At 37.2% G+C, this 10,920-nt stretch overlaps 1 non-coding gene across 1 annotated transcript; it reads right to left on the minus strand.

Moving 5' to 3' along the window:
* Nucleotides 1-1,667: 1,667 nt before the first annotated feature.
* On the minus strand, nucleotides 1,668-1,772 carry LOC120364386 (U6 spliceosomal RNA). The gene has a single exon (XR_005579648.1). It is a non-coding gene; the product is annotated as a U6 spliceosomal RNA (small nuclear RNA).
* Nucleotides 1,773-10,920: the final 9,148 nt, after the last annotated feature.

Genomic DNA, 10,920 nt, shown 5'->3' on the forward strand with positions numbered 1-10,920 from the left:
ATATATTCTCATTGTTCAACACCCACCTATGAGTGAGAACATGTGGTGTTTGATTATCTGTTCTTGTGTCAGTTTGCTGAGAATGATGGTTTCCAGGTTCATCCATGTCCCTACAAAGGACATGAACTCATTATTTTTTTATGGCTGCATAGTATTCCATGGTGTATATGTGCCACATTTTTCCTGTCCAGTCTATCATCGATAGGCATTTGGGTTGGTTCCAGGTCTTTGCTATTGTAAACAGTGCTGCAATGAACATTCGTGTGCATGTGTCCTTATAGTAGAATGATTTATAATCCTTTGGATACATACCCAGTAATGGGATTGCTGGGTCAAATGGAATTTCTATTTGTAGGTCCTTGAGGAATCACCACACTGTCTTCCACAATGGTTGAACTACTTTACACTCCCACCAGCAGTATAAAATTGTTCCTATTTCTCCACATCCTCTTCGGCATCTGTTGTCTCCATATTTTTTAATGATCACCATTCTAACTGGCTTGAGATGGTATCTCAGTGTAGTTTTTTTTTGCATTTCTCTAATGACCAGTGATGATGAGCATTTTTTCATGTTTCTTGGCCTCATGTATGTCTTCTTTTGTAAAGTTCATATCCTTCATCCACTTTTGAATGGGCTTGTTTTTTTTCTTGTAAATCTGTTTTAGTTCTTTGTAAATTCTGGATATCAGCCCCTTGTCAGATGGGTAGACTGCAAAATTTTTTTCCCATTCTGTTGGTTGCCAATTCACTCTAATGACTGTTTCTTTCGCTGTGCAGAAGCTGTGGAGTTTGATTAGGTCCCATTTGTCTATATTGGCTTTTGTTACCAATGCTTTTGGTGTTTTTGTCATGAAGTCCTTGCCTACACCTATGTCCTGAATGGTTTTGCCTAGATTTTCTTCCACGGATTTTATGGTGTTAGGTCTTATGTTTAAGTCTTTAATCCATCTGGAGTAATTTTGGTGTAAGGTGTCAGGAAGGGGTCCAGTTTCTGCTTTCTGCACATGGCTAGCCAGTTTTCCCAACACCACTTATTAAGCAGGGAATCCTTTCCCCATTGCTTGTTTTTGTCAAGTTTGTCAAAGATCGGGTGGTTGTAGATGTGTTGTGTTGCCTCCGAGGCCTCTGTTCTGTTCCATTGGTCTATAGCTCTGTTTTGGTACCAGTACCATGCTGTTTTGATTACTGTAGCCTTGTAGTACAGTTTGAAGTCCAGTAGCGTGATGCCTCCCACTTTGTTCTTTTTGCTTAGAATTGACTTGGCTATGTGGGCTCTCTTTTGGTTCCTTATGAAGTTTAAGGTGTTTTTTTCCACTTCTGTGAAGAAGGTCATTGGTAGCTTGATGTGGATAGCATTGAATCTGTAAATTACTTTGGGCAGTATGGCCATTTTCACAATATTGATTCTTCCTATCCATGAACATGGAATGTTTCTCCATCTGTTTGTGTCCTCTCTTATTTCATTGAGCAGTGGCTTGCAGTTCTTCTTGAAGAGATCCTTTACGTTCCTTGTTAGTTGTATTCCTAGGTATTTTATTCTCTTTGTAGCAATTGTAAATGGCAGTTCATTCTTGATTTGGCTCTCTTTAAGTCTGTTACTGGTGTATAGGAATGCTTGTGATTTTTGCACATTGATTTTGTATCCTGAGACTTTGCTGAAGTTGCTTAAAAATATGGAACACTGCAAATTTGCGTGTCATCCTTGTGCAGGGGCTATGCTAATCTTCTCTGTATCGTTCCAATTTTAGTGTAAGTGCTGCCGAAGTGAGCACTATTATCTTTCTTATATACAAACTTTTTCTTGGTTTATTCTTCTTTTTTTCAGACCCTTTTGGTGTAACATTAGTTTGCTTGTTTGGATTTTTTTCTTAATAATGTGGGCATTTACTGCTTTTATTGCATTCCACGAGTTTTCATAAATTTTGTTTCCATTTTCTTTTGTATTAATCTCTATTTTAATTTCTTTTTGGATCCATTAGTTGATCAGAAACCTGTTGCTTAATTTCCATATTTTTATGAATTTTCCAATCTTCTCATTGCTTTTTAGTTTCATATTATTGTGGTCAGAAGAGAGATTTAAGATTATTTCAATCTTCTTAAATTTGTTTTGTTTTGTGACACAATATATGATCAGTCCTGGAGAATGTTTCATGTGTGCTTGAGAATAATATATATTCTACTGATGTTAGATGGAATTTCTCTATATGTTTGATAGGACCTTTAGTTTTATTATTCAAATTTACTTCATTCTTATTGACTTTTTTTTCTTTTTGATATATATAATATATCCATTGTTGAAAGTGGAATATTAAAGTCTGCCACTGTTATATTGCTATTTATTTCTCCCTTGTGTTAATATCTGCCTGTTATATCCAGATGATTTGATGTTGGGTGCCTATATATTTATAATTGTTATAATCTCTTGATAAATTGATACCTTTATCATATAATGACCACTTTTGTCTAATTTTACGGTTTTTGAATTAGGCCGTTTTTTCTAATTATAGGCACCCCTGCTCTCTTTGGTTACAATTTGTGTAGAATATCTTTTTCCATTCATTTACTTTGTATGTGTCCTCAAGCCCAAAGTGAGTCTTTTGTATGCAGAGTATCATTGAATCATAATTTTTGACGTATTTTTTTAAAAATTTCAATCAGTTTTTGGAGAACAGGTGGTGTCTGGCTACATGAATAAGTCATTTAGTGGTGATTTCCGAGATTTTGGTGCACCAAACATCTGAGCAGTGTACACTGTACCAATGTGTAGTTTTTTATCCCTCTCCTTGCTCCTATCCTTTCCCCAGGTCACCAAAGTCCATTGTATTATTTCCACACTTTTGCATCCTTGTAGCTTAGTTTCCACTTATCGTTGAGAACATAAAATGTTTGGTTTTTTATTCCTGAGTTCTTTCACTTAGGATAATGGTCTCCAATTCCATCTAGGTTTTTGCAAATGCCATTATTTCATTCCTTTTTATGACTGAACATACCATGGTATGGTTTGGCTGTGTCTCCACCCAAATCTTATCTCGAATTCCCATGTATTGTGGGAGGGTCCTGGTGGAAGTCAATTGAATCATGGAGTAAGTCTTTCCCATGTTGTTCTCGTGATAGTGAATAAGTCTCATGGAATCTGATGGTTTTAAAAAATGGGCTTCCCTGCACAAATTCTCTTTTTCTTTGCCTGCCACCATCCATGTAAGACATGACTTGTTCCTCTTTACCTTTAGCCAAGATTGTGAGACCTCCCCACCCATGTGGAACTGTAAGTCTATTATATGTCTTTCTTTTGTAAATTGTCCAGTTTCAGGTGTGTCCTTATTGGCAGCATGAAAATTGACTTATACACATATACACATGACAATTTATCCACTCATTGATGAGCATTTAGGCTGCTTTTATATTTTTGAAATTATGAATTGTGCTGCTATAAACATGCATGTGCAAGCATATTTTTCATATAATACCTTCTTTTCCTCTGGGTAGACACCCAGAAGTGGGGTTGCTGAATCAAATGGTAGTTTTACTTTTAGTTCTTTAAGGAATCTCCACGCTGTTTTCCATAGTGAAATGATTATTCCCTCAAATATGTTTTCCAAACATTTAGATTTCTCTTCCTCAGGAACACCAATTATTCTCAGATTTGGTCTTTTTACATAATTTCAAACTTCCTGAAGGTTTTGCTCATTTAAAATTTTTTTCTTTTTCTGTATTAAATTGGGTTAATTTAAAAGTCTTGTCTTCAAGCTCTGCTGTTCTTTTTTCCGCTTGTTCAATTCTATTGCTGAGCTGTTCCAGTGCATTTTACATTTCTCTAAGTATGCCCTTCATTTCTAAAAGTTTTGGTTGTTTTTTTTATTTTGTTTTTGAGACAGAGTCCCACTCTGTTGACAAGGGTGGAGTGCGATGGCATGATCTTTGCTCAGTGCAACCTCTGCCTTCTGGGTTCAAGCAATTCTCCTGCCTCAGCCTCCTGGGTAACTGAGATTACAGGTGCACACCACCATTCCAGAGTAGTTTTTGTATTTTTAGTAGTGATGGGGTTTCACAATGTTGATCAGACTGGTCATGAATGCCTGATCTTTTGATCCACCTACTTCAGCCTCCCAAAGTGCTGGGATTACAGGTGGGTGCCACTGCACATGGCCTATTTTTTATTGTTTGTCTAGATATTTTTCTGTTCATATCCTGTAACATTTAAAAAATTTCCTTGAGTTTGTATTCACCTTTTCCTGGTGCCTTCTTGAGTAGCTTAAAAATCAACCTTCTGAATGATTCTTCTGGCAATTCAGAGATTTCTTTTTGGTTTGGATCCATTGCTGGTGAGCTATTGAAATCTTTTGGGAGTGTTACATAACTTTGTTTTGTCATATTACTAGAATTCTTTTTTGTTTGTTTGTTTCTTCCATTTGGGTAGACTATGTCAAAGGGAAGATGTGGTGCTCAAGAGCTGCTGTTTAGATTCGTTTGTCTCATGGCGATCCCCTAGGGATGGGGCTTTCTGAGAGCCAAATTACAGTGATTCTTTATTCTCTTCTGGATCCAGCCACCCAGCGGAGCTACTGGGCTCTGGGCTGGTTCTGTGGAGTGTTTGCAAAGAGTCCTGTGATGTGATCCATCTTAAGGTCTCTCAGGCCTGGATACCAGCACCTGCTCCAGTGCATGTAGCAGGGGAGTGAAGTGTGGACTCTGTGAGAGTCCTTGGTTGTACTTTTGCTTCGTGTGCTGGTTTTGTGTTGGTTGGCCCCCAGCCAGGTGGTGGTGCTTTCAAGAGAGTATTAGCTGCAGTATTACAGGGAGTATACAAGATTGCCCTAAGGTCACCTTCTTAAGTATTTGGGTTTCTCAGGTGGTGGGTAGGGGCCACAGAGCTTCCAAGAGATTATATCCTTTGTCTTCAGCTACAACAGCAAGTAGAGAAAGACCATCTGGTGGAGGCAGGATCTGGTGTGTCTGAGCTCATACTCTCCTTGGGCAGGGCATACTTTGGCTATTGTGGGGGATGGGGATGTGGTTCTCAGGCAAATGAAATTACATTCCTAGGGAGTTTATGGCTGCCTCTGCTACATCATGCAGTTCACTAGGGAAGTGGGGGAAAGCCAGCAGTGGCAGGCCTCACCCAATTCCCACCCAGCGGGAAGGCTGGTCTCACTCCCATGGTGTCCTTACAACCACAATGGGTTTATTTCCAGGCAGCCAATGAGCAGAGCTAAGAATTGCCCCAGGATACAAGCCTTCCTGCTGAGAAAGCAAACAGGGCTTTTGGGTTTTTTGCCTCTCATTTTCTGCAGGTTCTATGCTCATACCTGTACTCCAGGTTATTTTCTCCCCCAGTTTCTGTCCAGGAAACTTCACCTTCAGTCAAAATTGTTACGAAGTTCAGCTGAAAGTTTCCTTCCTCCTGTTGTCTTTCCCCAATTCCACTGGCAGCCCTCCCCAAGGATCCCTATGAGATAAAGTCAGAAATGGCTTCCCTGGGGACTGAGAGTACTCACAGGGCTCTGTCCTGTACTGCTTCTACCCCCATATTTTGCTCAGCTCTCTAAATTTGTCTCAGTTCCAGGTAAGATCAAATACTTCTGTTACATGGACCTTCGGGTTTCCCAGTTATGGTGTGTGTTCAGGGGTGGATGTTTCCTCTTTTACACTTTGAACATTCACAGTTTTTTGGCTGTTTCGTAGAGCCTGCAGCAAAAATCTGATTTCTCAAAAGGGTCTGTGGATTCTCTGGCTTTCTTGGTATGTTACTGCACTAGTTCTTGGAGCCAAAGTTCACAATGTGAGTCTCCACAAATTGCTCTCTCTGTTTGAGTGGGAGCTGCAAATCAGTCCTGCCTCCTATCTGCCATTTATTTCCAACTGGTATCATATTTTTTAATCCATTCAACACTACATCTTTTGATTGGAAAATATATTCATTTGCATGTAAAGTAGTAGTTGATATGTAAGAACTTTTGCCATTTTGTTTACTTACTGTTTCATTAACCTTTTTTTTCCTTTATACCATTCTTTTCTTCCTCCTTTGTAATTTGTTAAATTTTTGGAGTGCATGCTTTGATTTTTTTGTGTATCCACTAGAGGTTTTTCTTTGTGTTCACCTTGGGGCTTATATGAAACATCTTGTTCTAACATTCTATTTTGAACTTATAATTTAAGTTCAATAGCATACAAAACCCACACTTCTACTTCTATCCTCACCACCTTTTAGGCTATTGATTTACATTTTGCATTTTTCTATTTTGTCTATTTATCAACAAATTGTAGCTATATTTTTAATACTTTGGTCTTTTAACTTTGTATTAGAGTTAAAAGTCATTTACACACCATTATTACCCTATTAGAGTATACTGGATTTGACTAAATCCAGTGAATTTTGTACAGGTGGTCCACAACTTACATTGGTTTGGCTTATAATTTTTTGACTTTATAATGGGTTTATCAGGATGTTAGCACATCATAAGTTGAGAAACATTTGTACTTTCATGTTTTCATGTTGCTATATAGCATCCTTTTGTTTCAACTCTAAGAACTTCATCATTTCTTATAAGGCAGGTCTACTGGTGATGACTTCTCTCAGGTTTTCTTTGTCAGGGGAATGTCTCTCTGTCCTTCATATGTGAAGGACAGCTTTGCCAGGTATAGTATTAGCTGTTGACAGTTTGTCTTTTTCTTTTTACACTTTGAATATGTTATCTCACTTCCTCCTGGCTTGTAACAGTTTTATTGAGAAGTCTGCTGATAGTCTTATGAAGGTTCTCTTGTATGTGATAAGGCACTTTTCTCTTGGTGCTGTCAAGGTTCTCTTTGTCTTTGATTTTTACAATTTGATCATAATATATCTCAGAATATTCTTCCTTGGTCTGATACAGTTTGGATATTTGTACCTGCCTAAATCTCATGTCAAATTATAATTCTTAGCCTGGTGGGAGATGTTTGGATCATGGAGGTGAATCCCTTGTGGCTTGGTGCTGTCTTCATGACAGTGAGTTCTCACAAGGTCTGGTCACTTAAAATTATATGCACCTCCCCCCCATTCTGTCTCTCTCTCTCGCTCTCTTCTACTTTTGACATGTGACATGCCTGTTCCCCTTTCACCTTCTGCCATGAATGAAAGTTCCTTGAGGAGGTTCACCAGAAGCTGAGCAGATGCCAGCACCATACTTCCTGTAAAGTCTGCAGAACCAATGGCCAATTAAACCTCTTTTCTTTCTAAATTACAGTCTTAAGTGTTTCTTTATAGCAATGTAGGAACAGACTAATACAGGATCAATCTTGCTTAGAGTTTTTTGAGCTTCATGAATCTGGATGTCTATAATCCTTTCAATATTTGGGAAGTATTCAGCTAGTATTGCTTTATATATGCTTTCTGCACCTTTCTCTCTTCTCTTTCAAAAACTTCTAAAATTAATGTATTTGTATATTTGATGGTATCCCATAAGTCCCTTATGCTTCCCTCATTCTTTTTCTTCCTATAATTGGGTAATTTTAACTTATCTGTCTTAAAGTTTGCTCAGACAATAGCCTATCACTAACTGCGCAGACTGGTGTGACTTCCTGTGGGTTTCTGGGAAGGTTCCCACTGGGTCACCAGGTATTTCTCTGGACAGGCAGTGTTGGCCCTAGCCCAGATGAGAGGGACTAAAACAGTTGCAGGCCTGCTTCAGGTTCCACAGCCAAGACTAAGGTTGACAGGCCCGCCTCCAGAAACTCAGATAAGCATGTCTCCTCCTGCAGACCTCATGGGGCAGGACTGCTTGCAGTCTGCAGCTGATAGATCTGAAGACAAGTCTCATAGCCATTTCAGGGTCCACAGGAAGAAACAAAGTCAGCAGGCCTGTCACTCAGGCATAAATGGATGTGACTCTACCTTGGTTCCTTGGTGGGTGATTCTGGTAGCAGGATCAAGGCCAAACATACCTTGATCATGCTACCAGAGTAGCAACTGAGTCCTCAGGATAACAGGGTCATTTCCAGGTCTGGAAAGGGGACCATAGCTTGTGAGCCTTCTACATGGGAACAGTTCTACCCTCTAGAATTGCCTTCCTAGATCTTGAGCTCCAGTAGGCTTTCACAAACTCCTATCTGAATTCCAGAGCTCCCTTAAAGGCAATTTTGCCTTTGTTGCTTGAGAGGATATACGCAGGGGATCTCCTATTTTACCATCTTGCTGATGTCACTGCCTCCCTGTCTCAAAACACTTCCAGTTTTTCCATTGAACAAAACCCATTATCATCATCTAATTCGTAACTCCATTAATCAATATTTATTGAGTACATACTGTAATAAAAGTATTGTTAAGAATTTGGAGGAATTATAAAGCATGGTTTCTGTCCGTAAGGATCTTATGATCTAAGGAGACAAACATAAACAAGATATCAAGATATCAGCATAATAATTTAGTACATGCAATCAGGCAGTGCTTTCTTTAGAAGTCAAATGAGCTCATCTTGAGACAGATGAAATTTTTGAAATATCCTGATTCAGATTAGTTTCTTACTAAGGCTAATTTTAATAGTATCAAATCTTGCCTTGACTTAAAAAAAAAAAAAAAAGGCAGGAAATACAGGTCCTAATTTCAAGAAGAGTAAGGACAATTCTCTTATCACTAATTCATTACAGCTTGCTCTTATATCTCATTATGAAAAAAGAAAATAATAGAACAGTAGCAAGCATTACTTTTTGAGATACCAGAGTTTCAGAAAACAAGTATGTGCTAAGGATTGTTAGCACGAAATTCCCTTTCAAGGTTCTGTTCCTGTCATTTTATTTACACATTAAGGGCAAAAAACCTATTCAGAGAAATAATTGTTCCCTTCCTTTTTTTTTTTTTTTTCTCCCAGCTCCATCAATTCACTTATTTTCCTCTCTAAGTTGTCCCTTCCTTTTATAAGTATAAGCACTCCCTAGAAATTATTGGGTAAACTCCTTAATTATAAATCTCATCTACTTATCACTAATATCCTCTTCAATGGTCAATATTCACATCAGTAGTATTTTGTTAAATAATCCATGGAATAATGGCCAGCAACTCTTTTAAAAATCAGAAATAAACACTAAATTTTTAAAACAATGAGAAGATACCCACAAAAGTATGTTAATGGTTATACTTTTTTATATTTTATGGACACAAATCTTTCAGAAGTTATCTAAATCGGAAATAAGGGTTTTGAAATTGTTTTTATTATAAAATGTTGGATACTGATAAATTTAAGCTGAATATTTTAAAAAGTATTTTTATATGAAACAAAATCTATATTTTTGAACTGAAATATGGAAATATATACAATAAAAATTCTGAGATATTTACTCTACTTTTCTTAATAGCCACTATTACTCTTTTCAGTATAATATTTAGAAAATGTTTCTAACTAAGCTGTTCAAGTGTAATAGGTCCAGAAACTCTTGGGAATGTAATTATCTTATTTGTTTTAAATCAGACTGTCTGCAGTTAGTCTAGTGTTTTAATAAGGTCTACAAGGATTAGAACTAGTCAACATATGAATTACGAAACCCCTAGTCAACCTGAAGAACAGGAAAAAAAAAAAATCAACTCACGGGAGAAACATGGTACTCTTGCAAGACTGTGGAATATCATTCAGAACCATAGCAAGGGTAAGCTTGAAAACCAGGAAATACAGGTTTCAATTAAGAAAGGCTTTGTTACTTTACCTAGATGGATAAAATAGCTTATGCTTCTCAAGATGTGAACTTTCTTTTTTTAAAAATAATCCGTAGGTTTCCATCAACATGTGAACTTTACCGAAAGAAATAGGAAGCTATTCATTACTATAGCTAACAAAGTACAGAAAATTGTTATTGCAATACTTTAACAAACATCACAGGTAGTTTTAAAATGTGATCTTTAAGCTTAGCTATTTTGGAAAGAAAATCGTTATTTATTTTCTAAGACATGTACCATTATATACTTGATGAAAATGTTTTTCCATAATTTATCATTGAGTTTATTAGCTTTTCAGCATTTAATATGGCAAATTGTGATTGACTTCTAGACTACTTTTTTCTAGTCAGACTCTGAAGAAGTAATTTAAAAGAAAATCCTAAGAGTCAGAAATCTACAGCCTCCAAATAAATGGAGGTTCAAAATGAAAAGATAAGTCAAAGAATATTTCGATGGAGCAAACAAATTCAAATTTAATAGGGCAGTTTTCTCATAAAAATTAGCCCTCCAGTTGATTTAGAGAGAGCTTACTGATATAAGTAAGCTGTCTCCCTGTGTATCCATCTATCAAGAAATCCACCTATAAAAAGAGGTCCACAGGGTGACTTCATGGGGACTAGATAAAGCAGCACTGTCCTGTAGTTTAAATATATTTCCAACATTTACTTCAAGGAAAGAGTCCCGATTATCTGCCAGTTATGAAGTACCAATAGGTGAATCCCTTTTGATAAACTGATTAAAATGTCTCTTAATTCGATCCAACTACTTTTCTTACAACTTTTACATCTCAGTCTTCCCGTATTAGTTTCTCTTCTGAGATGAGAATGTGATGATCAGTTCATGAACATCATCTGTTTGGCAGCTATTTCTGATTTATGAATAGTTTTGTTACAAACCAGTATCATGTTAGTTAGGTCCCCTGTGGCTCCTCCAGTCTTATCATTCCTGATAAGACTAAGACTCTCCTAGATGGAGACCAGGCTCCCTAACAAGGGTAGCTATAGCTTGGCTGGCACATGCAGGGATCAAAGTGAAAGTATTTATCATAAAGCCAGTGTTGGGAATTAAAATCTCTACTATACTTGTGAATGGATTCATAGTCCAATTCCCATTAGAACTGACCAAAGCTATTTCTAGTACCATACTAATTTATAAAAGTTATAGGAAATGTCTAAAAACATGGCAGTCAAGGTAATTCTACAAAGTATTCTAAAGTCCCCAAATACAAACTGCCTAAACTT

This window comes from Saimiri boliviensis, chromosome 5 (genome assembly GCF_048565385.1).
Source record: "Saimiri boliviensis isolate mSaiBol1 chromosome 5, mSaiBol1.pri, whole genome shotgun sequence".
In the NCBI taxonomy this organism is placed as follows: Eukaryota; Metazoa; Chordata; class Mammalia; order Primates; family Cebidae; genus Saimiri; species Saimiri boliviensis.